We start from the raw sequence: 24,146 nt of genomic DNA on the forward strand, positions 1-24,146 counted from the left end.
TGTGTTGACACCCCTAGTGGGGATGATTTTGGTGTCATTGTCCACTGTTCGGCTTTTGCTAGATGGGGTGTGTCATGATTAATGTGTACATTGATTGCTATGCATTGTGTAGTATGTTTCATATCTTTCCTGTACACGTGCTTGTTGCAATTCATGCTGTAGATAGTGTACCACACTTTGGATGTGAAGGACGGACTGATGGTGTGATTTGTGACATGGTCAAGTAATGAGATGCATGATGAGACACACACAGATGACTTTGAAGCATTAATCATGTGTTTCATGCCCTTTCTGCTGGGGGATGAGCCTCCAGAGCACCTTTGCCAGCAAACATGGCCCATTGGACGACGGAATTCTGGACCCGTTTGTTGCTGCCCACATGCACATGTGTGCACAAGCAGAGGCACAGTGATTGCAGACCCACATCCTAGAACTGCTGACATGTTCCAAGGAACTCCAGGCAAGGTGAGCATCACAGGGGGGCCATGACACAGCAAAGCTTGCACGACGCGAGTTGCACATGCAGGCTTAGTCACAGCACTGAGGGTGAGCTTAGACGACTATTGGTGTTGAAGCACACAATGCAGCTCAGATGTGTTGGTGGACTGATGGCTGTTGATAGTAGGGTTGTCTGGGACACATGCAGGGGCAGTGGCACATACCCTCCGGTACACCAAGGTCCATTGAGGCACTTGTATCAACCATGTAGCCTTCCGAGACATGGAAAGGGGCAGCTCACAGGGACATACAGCAAGGGACATACTCGGGTGCAGTGCATTTCATTTCCATGTACTTTATGATAAATGCACTGCCAACTTTGTTTCGGTCATGGTGGTACGCAACTTGCTCTGAAGTTATGGCTTGCTACATGGGTCCGTCTGCTTACCCAGGGAACATTGCATGTTGTGTGAATTGTGACACATTGGTGTTCCATTTGCCACACACCCACCGGCGGCTGACTTACTGCATTGACTGTGTATGACCCATCACAGGGGTACTGTTATATATGGGTACGAAGCATCTACACCAGATTGTCTGTTTGTAGAGTAGTTTGTTGCTATGGGGCATGTTTGGTGGTGTGTTTTTGTGTAATTGGCACGTACAGGTTGTTGACTGTGGCTCTCTTTGCAGCATTGCAGTGCTCCTGTAACCGGACCTGAGAGTGCGCAGGCAGGAGGCCAGCACTCAAAACCAGAGCTAAGTGTCTTGTTGTTTTTCTTTCAAACTGCTCTGCATAGGCTTGCTGGGGGGGTGCACTAATGCATGGATGTATGTGTGATTCAATTTGGTATGTTTTTGTCCCCCTAATCACCCAGAATCCTATGCAATTTTGAACCCTGTTCCTGCTTCCCGTACCTATCCAAGCAACGTTCCTTAACCCTCTTTCCCCGCTGGGGTTGCGGATGCCTGTGTAAGCCCCGAACTTGCAGGCGCCAAAACCCTAGAGGGGGTGGTTGGTTCGTACCACTCCGAAGCCTGGACTACAGAAGGCCATGACAATGATGTCCAAGTTTGTTTGGATTGTGTATGTGTTCATGCAGGTAGTACATTTTCGTTCATTCCCTACTTTCATGTGTCATTCCTCCTCCCCTCTCCTGCCACTCATTCCGGTTATCCAGTGTGCCAACACCTGTCCCGACTGCATATCCCTGAACCTCCTTCCCCACCAGGGTCTCAGGGGCCTGTGTGAGTTTGACCTTGCAGGCACCCGGGACATGGTGGGGGTGGTTGTTTCGTGACACTCCCGCGCCTGTACACGGGACCTGTGACAATACACATCCGTTCATGATGCATCATCCTATGTTATGTACCACACATGGTTCACATCCTGTTGTGACATTGTTTTACTGTGCTACCTTGGTTGTTGCATCATTGTGGTAGTACTTGGCCTTTGTGAGGTACTGCTACGTCAAGTCATCTACTGGAGGGTGTTCGGGTTCGTTTTTATGCCTTGGATTTTGTCATTTTGGAAATGAGTGTGGATTCTGAGGGTGCAGGCATCTTTTTACACACAAGGTGGGAGATGGTGACGAAGGGTAAAGGTGATCCTGTGGCCAGGTGGAATTGAGGGTTGAAGGCTCCATGACCTAGGTGCAGTTGTTCAGTGGGTCATGGTCATTTGTGAGGGAGGGGGGGGGGGTTGTTGTTGATAGTTGCCTTGCCCTGCAGTGTGATGGGAACTCTAACATTGTAATGGTGGTATCCTATGTACATGTTGTGTTCTGCTGATCAATGCCTGTTCATGTGTTGTGTTTTCCTTTCAGGTGTGAGGGGATAGTTGTGGTTTGACATGCTGGGGTGTACACACTCGTGAATGTTCACATGTGATGTGTAGGGAACACTGATGGTCACTTGAGTGCACATGCATATGTGGAGTGCATGTCCTTGCAGAACCACACACTTGCACTCTGATGCACTACATGTACTCCCACCCTTGCATATCCACGTGTACACTGTTTTCCTTCTGGTGCCCACTGTGTCCCTGCAGCACATGTTCTGTGACCGATTATGGATCCAGTACATGCCTAATTTGATGTTTGATGTGGTCAGTCACTTAGATGTGATGCTCAGGGTGTGCATCACACACAATGGCTGTTCACTGTGCTGTGCGCTGAGCAGTGTGTTGCAGAAGTAGGACACTGCACACATGAGCTGCAGTGTTGATTTTGCAATGCATAATGTGCATGTAGACAGGCATTCATTGTTATGTTACGTCTACGACTGTTGTAATGCATTTGGAAATGACTTATTTTGGGTGGGAGATTTTGTTGGTCTGTCATTTCATCTGATTCTGGGTCAGGCATCATTGTCTGATGCCACTGTACATTTAGGACATGGCAATGTGTACCTTATCGTTACTGTGTTGGTGTATGGGTATTGCTTGCCATGTCATGTGGTTTGGGAGGGTTTGAGTGACATGACAGTGATGGCCATGGCCTGTTTTGTAGGTGTGTGTGATGCACACCTTGCATGTCAGGGTCATCCGCTTCTCAGAGCAACTAGCTGGGGGTAGATTTCTCTCCGCGGCAGGGCCCTCCCCCTGGAACAGACTTCCTGCCTGACTTGAACCTGAGGGCAACCATCTCCAGTTCTGGAAGCACCTCAAGACCTTCCTCTTTGCTTCTGCTTACTCTCTGCCTCTTCCTTGCAGAATTCTTCACTGGAACTGCACAGGAGCTGCAACTGGGCCACTCTCACTGACCTCGGTCCCTGGCCCAGCCACTCTCCACTTGCACTGCCTCCCTGGCAACCCCTGCACTGCAGTACTGTCTCTCTATCCCTACAGCCCTCCCTTCCCAGCACTTGTCTGCACTTACCTTTGCAGTTGCCACCAGCCAACCTATGTATTATTTTGTTGGGCTACTTCCCCTGTACTGGACTCCCCCCCATCCTTCCCCTTGCACTTTTCCCTTCCCCCTACCCCTGCACTTGCACGATCTCAATGACACCTGGCCTAGTAGTACCGTTGTCTGTCTTCCCTTGTTCCCCCCTCCCTGCCTCATCGCGCCTTGAAATACTTGTGTATGGGCCATATCATGTCATATGTCATATGTGTGCCTTTTGGTCACACAGGATAGCTTGTGTTTAAGTAGCTAGGGATGCAGACGATGTGGCACTTTCATGGCAACTATCTCAGGGTGGTAGGGTTGTCTCTTTGTCATCATCGATTGTCACCTGGTATGTGCCAGGCCTGTGTGCACTCCGCAGGGGTGGGAGTTTAGGTGAAAAATGTGGCCACAAGCTGGGTCCGGGCTTCCTCGCCACGTGCCCTGTCCCCTCCCATGGGCAGTGCCTGTGCCTGTGGCTGGGGATGTGAGGGCACCACCATTTCCACCGGGACGCCCTGCCGTGTTGCAACATTGTGCAGGACACATGCTGCCACAATGATCCTGCACACTACTGGTGGTGCATAGAGTAGTTGCCCACCAGAGCGGTCAAGGGATCGGAAACGTGACTTGAGCACTCCGAATGTGCGCTCCACCATGCCCTGGTTGCAATATGGGTGGCGTTGTATCTTACCTGGGGTGGTGTGGTGGGGTTCCGGATTGGCGTCATCATGTGGTTGCTCAGAGGGTAGGCACTGTCCCCTGGGGAGGTGATAATAGTTGAGATTATTAGGGTTTGGATATTTGTCTGTGTGTGACTTGCATGCATGTGCAAGGGCATTTGTACTGACCTAGGAGCCATGTGTCGCCATGCTACCCAGCTTCCAGGGCCCGGCTCAGGGCAGACATTCTGTATATGAAACTGTCATGGGTGGAGCCAGGGTAGTTTGCATAGACAGAGGTGATGATTGCCTTTGCATCGCATACCACCTGTACATTGATGGAATGCCAGTGCTTGCGGTTTCGGTAGGTGTGCTCAGTGGCCCTAGGTGGACGTAGGGCCACATGGGTGCAATCTATGGCACCGAGCACTTTGGGGAAGTGTGCCACCCTGAAAAAATCCAGGACAACGGCCTGCCTTTCTGCGGGTGTTCTGGGCATGTATATGTGCCTGCGGACTGAGGGGCGCGCTGTCATGATTGCCAGTACCTGGTGTAAGCAGCGTGAATGCGTGGCCTGTGAGACCCCCCCCACTATGGCAGTGGTCCGCTGAAATGACCCAGTGGCCAAAAAATGCAGGACATTGAGCAGCTTCTCTAAGGGGCTCAATACTTGGGAGCAAAGGGTGGGGGATGTAAGGTTATCTTCCCACTCCCTGACCAGGTCTAGGATGATATGGGGTGGAAACCTATACCTGCCGTAGACCTGGTCGTCAGGCATCCCAAAAAGGCTTGTCCGTGGTGCGAAAATGCGTGCCCTGGCTATTCTCCTCCTCCTGCGGTGTCCCACGATCAGTGCAGCGACAAATGGGGCATTCATCGTAGCTGTATAGACGCGTTTGTTGTTTGCGCGCACTTTTATGCTGTGCGCGGGGACGCTTCCGCCTGCCTTCATGTGGGTGGACGCGTTGACGCCTGTGCACGTCTTTTGCCGTGCGCGGGTTTCCCGTATTCGGATACATGGTAAGACTGTACGTCCGAGTGTCATCGCGTGTGATGGGAGTGAGCGTACACGCGATTGGCCTGGGTACATGTGTTTCGGGGTGCGCGGGAAGTTCCACACGCGATTAGCCTGGGTACGTGTGTTTCGGAGTGCGCGGGAACTTTCACACGCGATTGGTGGAAATCCACGTGTGTTCTGTCATCACGTGCAATGAGGGAAACACCCGCGCGCGTCACGTCACAGACACGCTCACGCGCTAAGGGCCTTTGGTCCAATGAAATCGCATATGCGTGCTGCCATGCATACGCGCTAAGGGCCTTTCCTCGAATTACACGCTGACGTGCAGATTTTTCATGTGCCAAATCACTCCGTATCAAGCTGGCCACGCGTAAGCACACGGAAGACCACGCTCCTGCCCGGAAGGCCGAACTACTGCCCCCCAGAGCCCCGAGCATGCTCCCACCTGCCATCTGCTGCTGCCTGACTGCCTGCTGCCCACGTGCCCTGCCATTTGCTGCCTGCACATCAGCCAGGGGTGCTGTTGCTGTGACCACCCCTGCTGGAACCGAAGACTCCTGACTGGGATTCCATCGCTCCACAGCCCAGCCCCAGGACCCAGTTGCCCACCCACTCCTGCCTCTGGGGTTGTCATGTCGGGGCAAACACCATCTGAGACCACTGACAACCCCCGGCCAGAGAAGCAGAGGGGCACCAGCTTCAGTGCCACCGAAGTTGGTGTCCTGGTGGAGCAAGTCCTGGGGCAGTATGATGCCCTCTTTGGAAGTTCCCGCGCCGACAAGGAAGGACGGACTCGGATCTGGACTGACATCGTGACTGCCATCAACGCGGAGGGGGTGGCAGTCTGCGACTTACAACATGTCAAGAAGCGCTTGGAGGACTTCAGGTCCAGGACCCTGAACAAGGCCCGGCGCCTCTTGAAGGCAGCGGATGCCAAGGGGCGCCGGGGCCACTTGTCGGAAGAACAGATGAGGGTCCTGGAACGCATATCCCCAGCGCTCCACGTCCCGGTCCTTGGGAGGCAGACCCGTCTGGAGTCGAGCGGTAAGTGTACATGCATCCTGATTGTGAGCAGTGCGTGTGGTGATTTTTCAGTAGTGTGCAGGTTGCACATCTGTTTGTATGGGGTCGAGTATGGGTGGGGGTGTACAGGGCCGTGGGCTAACACATGCGAGGGCTGGTATGTGTGAGACATGGATGGTGCTTGTGTGTGTAGGCTTGCATGCCAAATGCAGTTGTGTGGGCACACATGTTTGGATGAATGTGTATGTAAGTAGACATGTCTGTGATGTCACGCATGTATGTTGTTTTCGGCTGCATGTATCAGCACTGTGTGCATGTGTGTGTATTTGACAAGGGTGCAACAGTGATGCAACATGGATGCATGTGACAGCGGTATGTGGAAGCCTGATCGGCAGATGTGACATGGATTCCCATCTGAACACTGCGACACTTGGCAGAGGTGTACACATGCATGCAAGTGTGGTGGTGTGTGTACATGTGTGGTGCACTTCCTGTGTTGCATGTGATGTCTGGCTCACCTTTGCCTGCTCATGCTGTTGTATGTGTATGGATGGTGCTGGCAGTTGCGATATGGCTGTGGTATGGCTCATGTGTGCGAGTTGAAATGACATGTGTGTTGGGGATTGTGATGACATGTCTGAGGTTTGCCAATGCCACTCATGTACAACTGTCATGTGTGTATGTGTCCATTGTACAGTGCCCTGATGCCTGTGTTTTATTTCTCCCTGTCTGCAGCGTCAACTGATGAAGAGGGCGGAGAAGGTGCTGTGGAGCACAGTGGCGGGGATCCCACCGCCAGCCGGAGATGCAAGGCCCAGCTCCCCTCCCATGTTGTGATCTCGTCGGGGAGTGAGGAGTCCGGTGCCGCGTCCCAGGCCGCAGCTGCCGGGGGGAGGTCCAAGAGGCGGAGGTTGGAGTTGGACTCCTCGGCAGCAGAAGGGGCAGCTGGGACCCCACAGGGCCCAACAGGGGAAGATGCCACGGAGTCATCCAGGTTGGTGGGGGGTTTGGTGGAGGAGGAGGCCGTGCAAGCACCAGAGACGGGGTCTGGAGGTGGGGATCCCACTGGTGCTAGTGGTGCAGTGCAGGACCAGGGACAGGAGGCAGCACAGGCCGCCGCGGAGGTGCCTGTGTGCAATCCTGTCCCTGATCCTGTCCCTGCATCATCTTGCACCAGCAGGGATGCCTATGTCCAGACCCATTTTCAGGCAGGGGATGAGCTCACGTCAACTGGCCTTCCTCTGCCTGCTGACATGGCTATCCGGGTCTGGGTTGAGCCTGTCCTGACTGGTGTGGCGTTGCGTCAACGGGCCATGCGAGGTGACCTGCAGTCTTTTCATGAGGAGACTGCACGTCATCTGGAATGACTGGTTGACCACGTCAGCCTGCTGGGACAGGTCACCCAGGCCGGATTCCTCCGTTTGCTGGGGCTTGCTACGACCCCCTCCTCAACTGAACCCCCTATGCGCCAGTCGTCCTACGTGCCATCTTCCCACCCATCAGTCACCTGGGTGCCCTGTGGAGCTGCCTCTGACGGTGCGGCCAGGCTGGTGGAGGAGGCATCCCTGCCACAGTTGGGAGTCGGACGTCCAGCAGGGGTGGCCACATCAACGACTGCACCCCAGCCGGCGGAGGATGTGCAGGCAGCAGGAGGCAGTGCACGGGCAGAGGCACAGCAGCAGCAGCAACGTGGTGGGAGCCATGAAGGCTCGGGGCCTTCAACATCGGAGGGGCAGGCATCGGCCGGAGGGCAGGAGGACCCAGGACAGAGAGTGTCTTCCGTGTGGCAGCGGTTGGGCCACGCCATAGATGCGGAGCGGCAGCGGGCGGAAGAGGCATGGCTCACAATGGTTAGGGCGGAGAACTCCATGCGGAGGGCCCTGAGGCGGGCCAAGTGCCTCGAGGCAATCCGCAGGGGTTTGGAGGTGGACACGGCGACGGCCCTGCGGACCCTCGGGGCCATGGAGGAGGACCGCCTCCGGGACATTGAGCAGGAGTTCGATGATGCCCTGGCCCGGGACATCTACAAGTGAGCCGTCAAACTAGCCCGCTGCCCTTGTACATAGTTATGTAGGTAGTGTTAGGTTTCATTTTTTTTTGGATTTATTTTGGACCTTTCGGACATTGGCCACATTTTTGTATATGGTTTGTTTTATTAGTTAGTGTAGTTAGATAGGTTTCCTTTCTTTTGTTGGGATAATGGACCCTGGCTTGTTCCCATGTACGTAGTTCACTGTTGGATTGCATTTTTCTTTCACATTTTAACCATGGAGCAATGGCTTTCTTTTTTATTTCCCATTGGATTTTGTTTTGCGGACAGTGACTTTGGACACCATTACTTTGGAATTTGATTTTTGGTTTTGTTTTTTTTCACGGACATGCTTCTTTTCATTTTTGTACATTCACATTTCTGTTTCTTTATTTTTGATTCTATTTATGTTTCCTTTAATACATATTTTTTTTAGTGAACTTCAATGTGTGGTATCTCATTGGTTTCATGCATTTCATGATATGGGTTTTGAGATTCACTGACACCCATTGGGTGTATGTGAGGGAAATGTGTTTGTTTCGGAACTTGCAATTGGTGTTCTGTCATGTAATTGCCAATTATGAGTGGGTGGATGCAATACTCGGGTGGGTGTTTTGCATTTGGAGGCTGACCATAGGGACCAGGGATCTAGATTGTGATGACATGTTGGCTGGGGAACATGAGTTGGACATGGGTGGGGGCCTGCTGGCAGGTGCCCCACACTGCGGGGGGGTGGGGGTGGTGGGGAACATGAGTTGGACATGGGTGGGGGCCTGATGGCGTGTGCCCCACAGTGCTGGGGGGTGGGGGTGGTGGGAGACATGGGTGAGGGCCTGGTGGAGGCTGCCCCTGGTGGCTGGGGGGTGGGGGTGCTGGGAGACATGAGTTGGACATGGGTGGGGGCCTGCTGGCAGGTGCCCCACAGTGCTGGGGGGTGGGGGTGGTGGGAGACATGGGTGGGGGCCTGGTGGAGGCTACCCCTGGTGGCTGGGGGTGGGGGTGCTGGGAGACATGGGTGGGGGCCTGGTGGTGGGTGCCCCTGCACTGCTGGGGGGTGGGGGTGGTGGGAGACATGGGTGGGGGCCTGCTGGCAGGTGCCCCACACTGCTGGGGAGTGGGGGGGGTGGGAGTCATGGGTGGGGGCCTGGTGGAGGCTGCCCCTGGTGGCTGGGGGTTGGGGGTGCTTGGAGACATGGGTGGAGGCCTGGTGGTGGGTGCCCCTGCACTGCTGGGGGGGTGGGGGTCGTGGGAGACATGAGTTGGACATGGGTGGGGGCCTGCTGGCTGATGTGCAGGCACCAAATGGCAGGGCACGAGGGCAGCAGGCAGTCAGGCAGCAGCAGATGGCAGGTGGGAGCGTGCTCGGGGCTCTGGGGGGCAGTTATTCGGCCTTTTGGGCAGGAGCGTGGTCTTCCATGTGTTTTCGCGTGGCCAGCTTGATACAGAGTGATTTGGCACATGAAACAATTGCACGTCAGCATGTAATTCGAGGAAAGGCCGTTAGCACGTAAGCGCGACTGCACGCATACGCGATTTCATTGGACCAAAGGCCCTTAGCGCGTAAGCGCGTCTGTGACGTATCGCGCACGGGCGTTGCCCTGGCAGGGCTTGAAGATCCCACATGGATTTCCATTGCTCTGTACGTGCTTTCCGTGGGGTGCGGTGCGTGTGTTTCCCAGGCGTTGGGGTTCACACGCTATTACTTCACAGCGGGTGGGTGTTGGCTACGCGTTCTTCTACATGCAGACAGTGAGTGGTACCCCGCTCGCCCAAGGCCTATTGCGTGTGAAACTTCCCGCGCACTCCCGGAATACACGTACCCCGCTCAATCGTGTGTGAAACATCCCGTGCACTCCCGGAATACACGTACCCTGCTCAATCGTGTGCGAAACTTCTCGCGCACCCCCAAAATACACGTACCCCGCTCAATCGCGTGTGAAACTTCCTGCTCACCCCCGAAATACACGTACCCCGCTCATTCGCGTGTGAAAATTCCCGCGCACCCCCGAAATACACGTACCCCACTCAATCGTGTGTGATACTTCCCGCGCACCCCCGAAATACACGTACCCCGCTCAATCGTGTGTGAAACTTCCCGCGCACCCCCGACATACACGTGCCCCGCTCGCACAGGCCCAATCGCAGTACGGGACATTCATTGTTGCTGTATATTGCCACTTTTGTAATGCGCGGGGACGCTACCGCGTGCCTTCGTGTGGCGGATGTGTTTCGGCTTGTGCGTGTCTTTGGCTGTGCGCGGCTTTGCCCTATTCGATTCCATGAATACGTGTGGTTCGAGTGCGTGTGGGCGTTCCGTCTGCTTCCCTGCAGTACATCCCCAGTTACGCCCTTATTTTCGCGCATTGTTCCCCATTCCGCGCGTTACGCCCCGTGTTCCACCCACTTTCTGGTGTATGCGCCGAGGTTGTGCGCTTTCACTGTGTGCGTCGCGCACGCCGTTCGGGATGTTGCAGTGACGTGTGCGCCATGCACGGGTTTGGCGCACATCCCGAGGAAAACACGCACAGGGACTTCCATGAATCACGCGCGTGCGCCTGTTTTTTCGCGCTTGCGCCTGCTTGCGCCTGCTTGCGCCTGCTTGCGCCAAGATTTTCGGCGCACGTTTGTTCCATGAATCGGTCCCCATGTGTCACTATGAAGAAGATACAGAAGACTTAACTGCACTACAATCAAAACCAAACAAAGAGCAGCGCACCGTTTTTGAAGAAGTAACAAAAGAAATTTCACATGGTGTACAACATGAAAATAAAGAATGTGCCTGCCAAAATTACAAACCTATACTACTATACGTCAGTGGTGAAGCTGGTTCAGGCAAAACATTCTTAATCAAAATCATCAGCAAGTTCCTTCAACAATTGACAAACAACAAACTGTCAGCTGTTGTAACAGCCCCCACAGGTTTAGCTGCCTACAACATAGGCAGTGTCACTTTACACCGATTACTACTCCTTCCAGTAGAACACCAAAACAAATTAGATTATTACAAACTTTCTACAGAAGTTTCAATGGAACTACGCAGAGTTTTGAAACAAATGAAAATGCTACTAATAGATGAAGTGAGCATGGTCTCCAACCTAATGTTGGCTTTGATTCATCTTAGATTGCAAGAAGTACTTAAAACAAACTACGAAGAACTTTTTGGAGGAAAATACAATATTGTTTTTGGAGATCTTCTTCCATTGACACTAGTGAAAGGTGAACCTATTTTTAAAACCTTAGGACACAAACTCTGCCGTAAAACTATTGGCAGCATAAGAAATGTCAACCTTTGGCAACATTTCCAATACAAAGAATTAACAGAAAACATGCGCGAATCTGCAGACCTCACCTACGCCAACATTTTAAAAAGTATTAGAGTTTGTGTACTATCTCAAGAAACACAAACAATATTAAAAACCCGGCACATCCATGCACTTTATGGCGATAACTCATGTGCTACTGATGTTATGGAACAATTAGCGCAGAAAAATCTCAATTGTATGGCCTTAATGCCAACTCTTGCAAGCTGTTCCAAATTCAATGAAACAATGTTAAAAAAAGAAATGCAACCAATAATTGAAATTTGCTCCACAGACAAACTGGATGTACATGGTATTACACTACCCATGTGTCAACAAGCCACAACAAGATTAAATACCTTGGAGAAAATATTTAAATGATCCTTAAGCTGTAGAGTAATGCTTAAACGTAACCTTGACGTGGAGCAAGGACTAGTTAACGGGGCACTGGGTACAGTTGTTGGCTTTCAAACATACCCACGTGACAACAACATTCTGTTTGTCATTATTCTCTTCAACAAACTTTCAGACTCTAACTCTTGCATATGCAGTCACCATTCATAAATCCCAAGGTCTTACCCTAGACAAAGCATTGATAGATATTGGTAACACAGTCTTTAAAGAAGGCATGAGCTACGTAGCAGTATCACGCTTACGTACACTTGACAGTCTATTTCTAATCAACTTTGATGCAAGTAAAGTCAATGCTGATATTCTTTGCATTCTAGAATACAATAGACTACGTACACTATACACCCCCCCATCTAAAAGCATATCCTGTTCCACAAAAAGGAAAACGTTGTAAAAGAAAACTAATTCAAACTGAAATGCAACAGAATCTGACTGCAAATCCTCCAAAGAGAGTAAAAGAAGCTAATACTTCATCATTTACCATAAGTAAAGAAGAACCTATTAGTCAAAGTAACTCAGGTACTTCTTCAGAGAAGCAACACACAATCCGAAAAAATGACTTGGACACAGAACTATCTGGTCCATTCAAATTTTCAAATGTAACTGGTGTAAGTTGTTACGCAAATGTAGCAGCGTTGACAACATTTACTTACACAGTACAGACCAATTGTGTTTGCAAATGTTAGTCCTTCATAGAAGCGCAACAAATAATCCTAACAACACGTATAGTGTTCACGGAATAAGACAAGAATTGGACTACTGTGCTGGAATGGTAAAATTCACTATAAACTCACAAGAAGATCCACAAGAATGTCTAATGTACTTACTACAGGTATTGGAAAATAAAAGCATACCTATAAATGAAAATCTTCCAAATTTCATACATGTGGAAACGTACCTGCACTCTCTGCAACAATGTTAAACAAGAAGAAATCCCTAACGAGCGCTTCGTCTATGTATCCATACCAAATTGTGAATCCTTTCCATTTCAACAACTTGCACAACATGCAAACCATGGCAGATTATGTACTACCTGCAATTCAGATAATCGCTCCACCTTACTAATACAAATACATAGTAAATACTTAATACTAATTCTTCTACGTTACAATCCAGATGGTACCAAAAACAACTGCAAGCTGACCGGATTCACACATGGTCAAGTATCACTTGGTAAGAAAACCTTCACAACGATAGGTATAATCTACCACGCAGGAGCCACAACCAATGCAGGTCACTACACTGCATATATAAAAAAGAAATGTGGATGGTTCGAATGTAATGATAGTACCATTACTCTAAAGCAGAGATTACCAGCAAATCTTACAAACGCTCATTTAATCTTCTTAAAACCAAAATTTAATAACTAATCTGTACTTCAACATTAACAAAACTTCAATTAAAAAACTATAAACAGTTAGAATACGCCAACAGGCATCTAACTGCTTCAAAAATCTGCAACAAGATTACCAGCAAATTTTACAAACGCTTCTTTAATCTTCTTAAAACCAAAATTTAATAATTAATCTGTACTTCAGCATTAACAAAAATTCAATGAAAAAACTATAAACAGAATACGCCAACAGGTATCTAACTAGCTCAAGATTCTATAACAATCAAAGAGATAAATGAATACCACTAAATTGTAACAAAAATGAGACAATTAGAATACACCAACAGGTATCTAACTGCTTCAGAAATCTGCCACAATCCAACAGATAGAACATTAACCAGAAACAAGAAGTAAACACTGAAAGGAAACAAACAAATTGACTGTAGCATAACAAAAAAAGGGTTTTTTTTTTACCACAGACCCAATGATTTAAAAAACAAACACAGAAACTGAGCAAAATGCACAGTACACTGGTTTGTAAATCAAATATGAGGGTAAAAAAAAAGCTGGAATATCTATTATGCAATGTAATAAGTCTTTATAGAATACATACACTAACATGCTCTTTTCTTTTATCACAGAAAATGAAAAAGAATATTTCCTCCAGATACCAAACTCATGTAAAAAATGTATTGAATCTCAACAAATCAAACAATAAGTATAATTGAAACCATTTGATAGATATTCGAATCTATAGGTGTGATCTATGGCTGTGATATGGTGCAGTACTTGTGGTCAGGGCCTAGAGTCTTGGGTGTATAGCCTACAGCCTACGGCCTTCACCCATGCACCCTGCCACAACCACCACAACATATCACACCCATAGTAGCTTATAACTTCAGTACTTATAACTTTGGTCTTGGGTACACTCTGGCCACAACTCCGAAACATATCACACCCATACATCACACCCATGTTGGATTCTATGGGTGTGATCTATGGGTGTGATATGCTGCGGTGGTTGCACCCAGGGCCTAGAGTCTTGACATCCCGGACACTGAGTGTGTTCTTAGAACAGTTTCAACTTTCCTGCGAACAATACAGACAGGTATACTGTCCTTAGGACACCCCCATTTTTGTTTCATTGTGGACATCCCGGACACCGTGTGTATTCTTAGAACAGTTCAACTTACCTACGAACAGTACAGACAGGTATAGTGTCCTTAGGACATCCCATATGGGTTGATTGCGGACATCAAGGACAGCGTGACTGTCCACGGACACAACGAACACAACAGTGGTGCCTACCACCTAAATATATACAATATTTGAACCATTCGGCCTTCAGCCATGCACCCAAGACTCTAGGCCCTGGCTGCAACCACCGCAGCATATCACACCCATAGATCACACCCATAGAATCAAACATTTTTAACTATGATCACACCCATAGAATCAAACATTTTTAACTAGGCCTCATGGCATTTTTTATGTCCGCGTGTAAAAGCAAAAAGAGAAATATCGAGGTTGAGTACCACAAAAGGAAATACACCAAACACAGGCTTATAAAGATTCTCAGGTCTTTATTCAAATAACTGTACAGTTTACAACGGAACAAAGTATCAAATAGCTATCTGGCCCTCAGTACATCACAAGGAATACCAGCCCTTTCGGTGTGAGAAGTGAGAGGTACTGGACGTCTACATATCCTCATCTTTGATACAATTGTCACTCGTAATGTCCAGCCCCTCTGCAAGTTAATTATTTTTGGACTAGGGTTTGCGCCGAGTTCGCCCCTAGTTAGTCCAACTATATGCATGTGGATTACATCTAGTTTATAAAACAACAAGTCACAATGGCAACAGTGTTTCTTAGAATTTGACATTAAGCCTTGGTACATGTTTAATACAATGTAGTTCAATAAGTGCTCACATTCAGCATATAAACAACATTGTATTCAATGTATGCCCGCGGATCAGACTTGTTGGCGTGAGTAATCCTTTGATCTTCAGGTCAAACATAGGACATGGTCTTGTTACACGACCCAAACATTTAGCCTAAAGGCAGTTTAGGCATTAACCTATGTAAAGGTCGGGACAGCTAAGGTTACGAGCAGGATAACACTGTCCACCATTTTAGAATACAAAGTGACTTTGAGGTGGAAATCAAAATGGCGGATGTTCCCAAAATGGCGGCTAGGTCGATCTAAGGTCGTAACCTTGCAACGCGGTTTTCTTCGCAGAGCGACTGGGCTTAGGACAGTTTCTATTTGCATGCGAACAATATGGACAGGTATAGTGTCCTCAGGACACCTCCATTTTCATTTATTTGCGGACATCCCTGACACCGCTATAGTGTTCTTAGAACAGTTTCTACTTGCCTGCGAACAATACGGACAGGTATAGTGTCCTCAGGACACCTCCATTTTCATTTATTTGCGGACATCCCGGACACCACGTGTGTTCTTAGAACAGTTTCAACTTGCCTGCGAACAATACGGACAAGTATACTGTCCTTAGGATACCCCCATTTTCGTTCGATTATGGACATCCCGGACACCGTGTGTATTCTTAGAACAGTTCAACTTGCCTATGAAAAGTATGGACAGGTATAGTGTCCTTAGGACATCCCCATATGGGTAGATTGCGGACATCAAGGACAGCGCGACTGTCCGCAGACACAACGAACACAACAGCGGTGCCTACCACCTAAATAAATACAATATTTGAACCATCTCTTACCCCCCCACCATCCCCGACCAGTCTTACAGACCAACACACTTGCCAAAATTGTATTTCCCCACCATTTGTCACCGCACTGTGGACGTCCGCGGATACAAGATGGCAGGCGCTTCCAAAAATCTGACGCATGCCATGCTCTCCACCACCAAATCAACGAACACGCTGCATGTCCGCGGACATGACGCAAGTCGATTGGCCAATCAGGACACTGTCCACGGAACGAACAGGGAAGTGTGTCCGCAGACTGAACATACATATAACACAAATTTTGGTCATTTTTCGGGACCATGCCGCTTCTCCTGTCGCAAATTTGGTGAAAAATCCGTCCAGCGGTTTGGGCTGTAGGCGTGAGCAAAGTTTATTCCCCATTCAGTCTATGGGAAAAAAAGACATTTTGGGACCCCCCTTAACTTTGCCCCTCGCAGACCAAACCTCACCAAACTTTACCTGAGTGGCCCATATACTTTTTTTGCAAAGTTTGGTGAGGATTCGTCCAGAGGGAGCGAAGTCATAAACCGCCCAAAAAGTGCTCTTCCTCTGTGTGTGATGAAACACAGTAGGAACAGCATTTGGCAGTAACATACGAGTGAGTCTAAGGCAACCCCTTTTAGTGAACTTTGTGGTTTCATACATATCTTCCGAGAAGTGTATGCTGCAGACGCAGAATGGATTTCCCCTTACGCCCTCTACGACATCCCTTGCTCTGCTGTCTAATAGTGTAGAGGTGGAGCCAAGTACCCCCACTCAAAGCTACGCCCCCATGATGCCTATATGTTGGGAGCCAGAGTGCGAGACATGTGCAGTACCAGTGAAAATACTGATAACAAAAAGAATCCTGGAAGTAAGGTATCCATTGAGGAAGCCATATATATACTCACGACAATATGATGGTCATTAGAATGAAATCCCGGAGGAAGTGTGAAAATAAACGAGAAGGAAAACTGATGACATCATGCGAGGCAGAGCTGACGCATCAGAAAAAATGCTGAAGGCCATAAACCTTCTATAAGATTTAAGGAGGAGGTGTTAAAGGTGAGCAACATTTCGGGCTCTAAATGAAGAATGCTTATGCTACAGAAACAATGAAGAAAATGCAAACTCAATTTACAAGTGTACAGATGCAGTAATGCAAGCAAAGTATTCTTAAATGCTGGCTACGTAGTGAATAGATTGCAGCGATGCGCCAACGTATATGCATAGGAATGTATAGACTATGGAGTTCCAGAACGCACTTTAGCAGAGTCGGGACCCTTGAATAGAAAGGCTTTTTCAGTGTGGCGCAGTTGGAAGACGACCTAATGATGGAGGTGGATTCAAGAAAGGCATTGCTGGCCCAGCACCAGGAAGTCAAGGCCATCGTGAGCTTGGATGTTCATGCAGTAGCTACAAAACGTGTAAAAAGAACAGACGTCTGTTTGAGGTGAGGAGCAAGAACATTGAAGACATCAGAGGTTCATCATTTAATAATATTTTATATGCAGAAAAGCTCTGAAACATGGTCTCCAGTCACATGGTCAGATGAAAATAGATACTGAGTTGAGCTGTATCGAAACCAAGAGACAAAGTATGCCTATACTCCCTTTTAGTCTGAGGCACAAAGAACATTTCCAAGGCCATGTTCAAAGACTAATTGACTGGCAGGCAGCAAGAGTGATGATAGATGCCAGGATAATTAGGTGGGAAGCTATGGTCATGACCAGCCCACCAGCACCTGGGTGCCAGCCTGCGTGCTGCTAGCATGTGTGAAATATTACAGTGGGGTGAAAACCAATTGTAGAGGGCCACGTCATAGAGAGCCCTATAGTTTATGTAACAAATGAGATGTGTATTTGATGACGTTCGTAGTGACTTGCACTATAAGAGGGCTTAGTTGCCCACATGATGTTAGAAACCCAATCACTTTCCCGAACAAGTATGGAACGTATACCTAGATGTTCCCTTTATGCCTATCACTTTCCCAAATAGGTTTTTGTAGTATGCCACGTAGATTGACGTCAATGATGAAGAGTTTTTGCTATATAACTTGCATTGTTTATGAAACTCGCTGAGTGAGAAGATTGAGTGGATGTTCGTTGATGTTCGCTATACTCCTTGTTTTAGACAATTGATATTAAAACAGACGTAACTTCCTGAGTCAGTCTGATTATTGATGTTTGAGTATATTCTGCATCCCAATCCAACTGAAAGTATTGCTACCTCCTCTTAAAGGGCCTCGTGTTGGGTACACAGGTTCACTGGAAAGACACATTTGAGCAACCAAGATTGTATCAACAACATAAAGAAAATTATTATTAAAGTATGCCAGTGGTTTATACAACAATACAACCCTCTTAAATACAAAGCACTATAGAGTTTGGACTGGCCTGTATGCAAGTCTGAATCACCAGCCTACCCACCTGCTTATATGTCAATGGTATGTCACATGAAGAAAAATATTTCTGGTACTTTGAACTTTCATGGTGCCACAAAAAGAGGTGTCCGGTCAAAGATTTGAATCCAAAAGGATCGAATGCCATAGGATCGAGTCAATTTGACCTAAAACAAAAGGGTCCCATTTTTTTTTATTTTTTTTTAAATATTTTTTTTTTGGTTTCCGTTTTGGAAAAAAAAGTGGTTTTTACCACAAAAAGGGGGTTTGGAAGTGGATCCCCCCCCAAAAAAAAAATGTAAACAAAAAATAAAAAAAAATCGACCCTTTTGTTTTGGTCCTTTTGATTCGACCCTTTTGTCATTCGATCCTTTGCATTCGAATCTTTGACCTGTAACCACAAAAAGATAATTCTGATGACAAAACATTACATAGACCAAAAATATCCTAATTTATCAAACCTGTAAATTAATTGAAACACACGGGCCCTCATTACGACTCTGGTGTTAACCAATGGCGCTATTAGCGCCATGGTTAACGTCGGTAACTCAACGATTCCGCCATGGTTAAATGGGGAATTACCACCCCATTCCAAGGTTGGCGGGGCGGTAATTCCCCATTTACCATTGGCCCTTCCCCATTCCCATTTTTGCCCCATAGGGCTCAATGGGAATAGGGAAGGTGGTAATTACGGTACCGCAAATTGCAGTACCATAATTACCTTCAAAGTCCCTTTGCCGCTCCCTACCTTAACGGCTGGTCCAGACCAGCCGTTAAGGTCGGGAGCCGCAAAGGGACCTCGTAGTAAGGCGTTAAGGGGTTAACGGCGGCGCAACCTTTTACGGTGCCGTTAACCCCTTAACGCCTGGGTCGTAATGACCCCCACTATGAATGCACTTAGTTGAAAACGAGAAAACTGTCAGAACCAAGAGTTCAATTATCTTCCGTTTTTAAAATATGCGTGGAGATTCTGCAGTCAATACAACTACCTTTGCAATGATAATATCTGTAGTAGATAGCAGAGATGTTTATTTTTTAAGTTATTTATAAAGACTTTTAAAAATGCCGATATGGGAATTCGTCGCATGGAAGGACTGGTCTTGAAAATGTTGATTTTTTTTTTTTTAAGGGCGTGATATTGTATTGGGACATAACCATGTTTGGGTATGTGTAAAGACTGAGGTAGGAGAAAAATTGATGACGTCAAATTCTGTAAAAGATTGTGGGCACACCAACCATTGTGAGTGCAGGGACTAGGTGATAAGTGTCCTTGATAAGGGTGGGGGTGAATAAGGATGACAAGGCCCCTTGTCAAAGACAAACAGGTATGTTAATTCAGTGGGATGAGGGTCTTCAAAAGGGAGTATAAAGACAGCAGATCTGGGGTGTCCATGTGACATTTGGTCCCTAGAGGGAAGAGCCATTTGAGTTGCAAATGGTGTTTGTCCCCTTTTATGTCCGCAGCCACCCACCCCCACTCTGAGTACATGACTCAAGTGAGAACTGCTTTTTGATAATGGAGGGAGCGGATAAGGATGAAGTGAGTGGAATAAGCCATGAACCTTTTGAAAGGACACACATACATGTTGATTGCAGGGGCCAGGTCTTCAAGGGAGAGAATGGAGACACTGGATCTGGGAGGGACATTTGGCCTATGGTCCCCAGGTGAAAGAACCCTTTGAGTTGTCCATCAAATTCTGCAACTTGTGCATGCCCAGCCACCCACCTCCATTGCGAGTGCATGGTCCAATTGAGAACTGCCTTTTAACAAGAGAGGGGTTGATAAATATGGAGCCGAGGCCAGGCCCTTTGTCAAAGGACACATAGATATGTTGATTGCAAGGACGGGGTCTTCAAAAAGGAGTATGGAGAAACGGGATTGGGGTTGGATAAGTGTTGATAGGTGCAATAACACGTTGGGTTGTACATTGACTTATGCTCCTGTGGACCTGTTTGACCAAAACAAAACCCAAATGAGAAGGCATGGATAAACTGATAACACTGCATTGGATGACTAGATTATGATTGAGTCTGATAAATATTGGTAACATACTCAAGGCAATCCCAATAACATGTGCTGCTTTTGCTGGAATATCATTCCATTTTGATTAGTAGATGGATATGTATTGTTGGTATATAGTGTTGTTGACTCAGACACACCCTTTCATTCACTTGTCATCATATTCAATGATTACTTTTATTTCCAGTGATTTCATAAGTGTAAGGATTGTTAACATTTAATAAAAGACTTGTGTATTTATAAATACAATCGCATAAAATGTATGTTACATGTTAAGAAAAGATAAGTATAAGAAACGTAATCCCCTTTAGAATGCAAGTGCTGTTTTGGGATGTTTAAGGGGCTTCAGTTGCAAAGAAAATAATATTGAGAGGGTGGAAGTCGAGTATTGCCCCAGATTTGAAAGATTAGTCAGATGGAATGTTCAAATTAGCTGAGATGGAAAGAATAATCTATGGTAGAGAAAGGAAAAATTTGGGGGAAATTACTGGATTCATATTAGTCTTAATTAATCAAATGGATGAATTGGGTGGGGGTTTGGGGGGGAAACTATGCTGTATATTTGGCTTTATAGTTAAAGAATAGTTGTTGATTGTTTGTGTAGTTTAGGTATTGTATGGTATCTCTAAGTTTAGATGTTTAATTCTAAGATTTCAATGTACTTTCAAACGATTTGAATTAAGAATGCAAGTGCTGAGTATTTGTTATTGTGTATTTAGGGTGTTTGCCTTGTTGTATGTTGTTGGGGTACATATAAAGAAAGGTTTGAAGTCTTTATGTGGTGTGGCAGGTCGGAAGACAGAGTCAGACAAATTAAGGACATTCTGACTTGTTTTTAATTAAAATAAAATTAATATGGGCTATTTTCCCTACTGCTAGAGGGATTTCCCAGCCTATCTAAAGGAACCAAAGGTGCTTGTCAGTCGTCAGGAAGTACCAAAGTAAAAGGTCCGCAGTCCAAACAGAACTCTACCTGATCCAACCTCTAATGAAACCAACTCAAACAAGGCCAAGAGAATGTCTTTCTCCCCTCTTTTCTTTTTTATCCCCATGTCGGTTTTAAAAGCCGCTCTTACACTCCATCTGTTTCCTAACACAATCTTCTGGAATGATCTTTGGATATCTCCTTGAGAAGCTCTTGTAGCTCTTCCACAATGCTCTTGGGTATTATCATCTCTTTTCAGATATACTTGTGATAATTCTCCATGAGATACTTTCCCACAGTCTTGCCTATACTTGTAGACATTTCACAGTCTTTTAAGCCAGGCTTTACTAGCTAGGGCTGCAATTGATCCAATTTGATAATTCCCCTTTCCCAGGTTCTTTCTCTATAACTGTCTCTTTCTTTATCTTGTTCACTTGGTAGCCTTCTCTCACATTTCTCATTACCGGATTGTATACTAGGCTTTCTCCACTCTTCACCTTTAAACTCACTAGGTAATTTCCCTTCCCTCCATGGTATTTGTTTCCAGTCTAACTATTTCACATGTTTCCCACACTTCCAGTTAAATAGTTTGTTAGTGACTGGGGTGAGTTTCTCTCTTTATATATTCTAGCACCGGTGGCCTCCCACTTTTCCCGTTCTCCCCCATACCTCTGTACATGCAGGGAAATGTTACGGGGCTCAGCACTCGCTCAAGCAGTCCTTTTTGGTTGGTATCAGGTTTCTTGGGGTTCAGGTTCATCAGCATCCCATTCTCGCTTCCCTTCTAACTGCTGCCATATACGGGTGATGGTGATAGGGAGCTGCTCGCTCTCGCTGCTGGGATACTCTCGGTGTGCTTCACTGGGAGTCCTATCCTACACGATCTGGTCGTGGCCATGCCACCACCTAATTACGCATTCCTGTCTCCTACACCACAATGGTCTTCCCGTTGTTGTATGCACTGGTCCTGCGGTGTCTCGTACTGGTGTTCTTTATCTCCTCGAATGTCATGGGCTCCGCGGCTCATCTCTCTCCGTTTCATCCAGGCATGATCACGTCAGGTGGCTTTCCGTGCATATAACACTCTCTCTCTCTCATTACTCCACATATCTCAGTTAAATGTATGGTCCTCCGTAAAGAAACATATTGTTTTCTATTTCGATATTGGCTTGTTTCAGCATTGCTTTTAGCCAAATATACAGGGATCGCATTATTCTTCACAACAGGTAGTCCCATACATGCTGCTATGGTGTGGGGCATAGATCATTCCTCACAGGAACAGGAGTCCTTTCTCCCTAAGGGGGAGTCTCTCCCAGTGAGGTCCCACTTACCCAGACCCCTAGGTAGGGTCTTGCGTAGTGGGCTCACCTCCCTATCCACAAAGTGGGATTCTCCCCATTTGGGAGAAGGGACAATAATGCTTGATTTAGCACGTACCCCTCCCTTACGCTGATGTATTCCCCATCTCTCTGTTCAAGGTATGGTCCTTCTTTGATTAGGTATGGTTGAGTTGTTTTCTTTCCAAAGTCTGGAGACATGGTTTTGAGGTTCTGCCCCTTATTGGAGATAGTCTTTTCCCAGTTCCAGATGAGCGTTTCTGGGAGGTCAATTGAGGTTTCCCAAGACTTTAATGCAGAGTAATTTTGACAAGTATTCTGGGTCAAAGGAGGACTTAAAAGTTCTGAAAAGGTCTGGAATTCCATTCCAATGATTGTTTCCTTAGGGAGATCAGGAACAATGGCAGTCCTTATATTCGTGGGTTGACCCCTGACTATGAATAGTAGAAGGACTTTGGGATATGTTTCTACATCATAGTGTACATGCGTAATTCTGATGGGTTGATTGCCCTGGATATCTTCTGGGTATATTAGGTCAACTCTATACGGCTGTTTGTCTACTACCGGAATCAATAAGGGCTATTAGCCAATAATCCATCGACTTGTATCATCTCATGTGTTAGAAAAGATTTAGAGGTACAATAGTAGATCCTAGCCCTAACAGAATCATACTCTCCCTCCCTTTTTTCCTTGTTCCACTTTTCAGCTGCTAACCATCGAACTTTGACAGGCTTCTCTATATTGTTTTAGGGCAGAACCTTGAAGAGATGTCCCTTTTTGACCACAAGAAAAAAGGTCTGGGGGGATTTTTACTTGCTGCATTTCTTCTCTGGTGGGCGGTTGTGTTTTTGTCACTGATATAAAAGGGGTTCTTCTAGGGATTTCTTCCTTGTTCTGGATTTCTCGAGAAGGTGTTCTCTCAATTCGATTGCCCTTTTCTTGAGATAAGAATTTAGGAGATGTTCTCACCTCCTATATTGCTCTACCACTTTGCCTATGTGTTTTAAATATTGGGCCATCTCCGAATGGGCTTGGGCAACCCGGATGGCCTCCTCTAGTGAGGGTTGAGGCTGTAGTAGTATACCTCATTGTAAGTTCAAGGGTAGGACGTTTATAAATTGTTCTAACGCCACGGCTTCCAAAACGGCCGGTAGGGTTTTGCTTCCCATTCACTGGGTACGAATATTTTGCACACTGCCCGCTAATTCAAGAGACTTTCATTTGGTAGTATTTGAATGTCCCAAAATGTTTGCCAGTAGAAACCCTCAGTCTACCCCATCCATTCTAATAGGGCCCTCTTTATGTCGGTAAAGGGGGTGGTCCCAAAGGGGTTTATGTTTTGATATGATACTAGAAAGTCTCCGCCACATAACAGACTTTTAAGCCGTTGTCCCAACTGAATTGTGTAGCTATTCATTAAAAATGTATAAGGAACGCCCCAAAGTCCTCTCCTTCCTGATAGGGTGGGAGTACCCCAGAGGGTACTAAACAGTGGGAGTGCACTGCCTGTATTTGGTTAAGGCCTTCTTATAGACGTCGATTCACTTGGATCTGGTGATCTATGATCCATTCAAGGATGGATTTGAGCATACTCATCTCTACGTCTGGGGTTGTCGAGCAGGAGGAAGCCTCTGAATAGGTACTCAAAAGTCCT

The sequence above is a fragment of the Ambystoma mexicanum genome, chromosome 5p, assembly GCF_040938575.1.
Source record: "Ambystoma mexicanum isolate Mex_15411 chromosome 5p, UKY_AmexF1_1, whole genome shotgun sequence".
In the NCBI taxonomy this organism is placed as follows: domain Eukaryota; kingdom Metazoa; phylum Chordata; class Amphibia; order Caudata; family Ambystomatidae; genus Ambystoma; species Ambystoma mexicanum.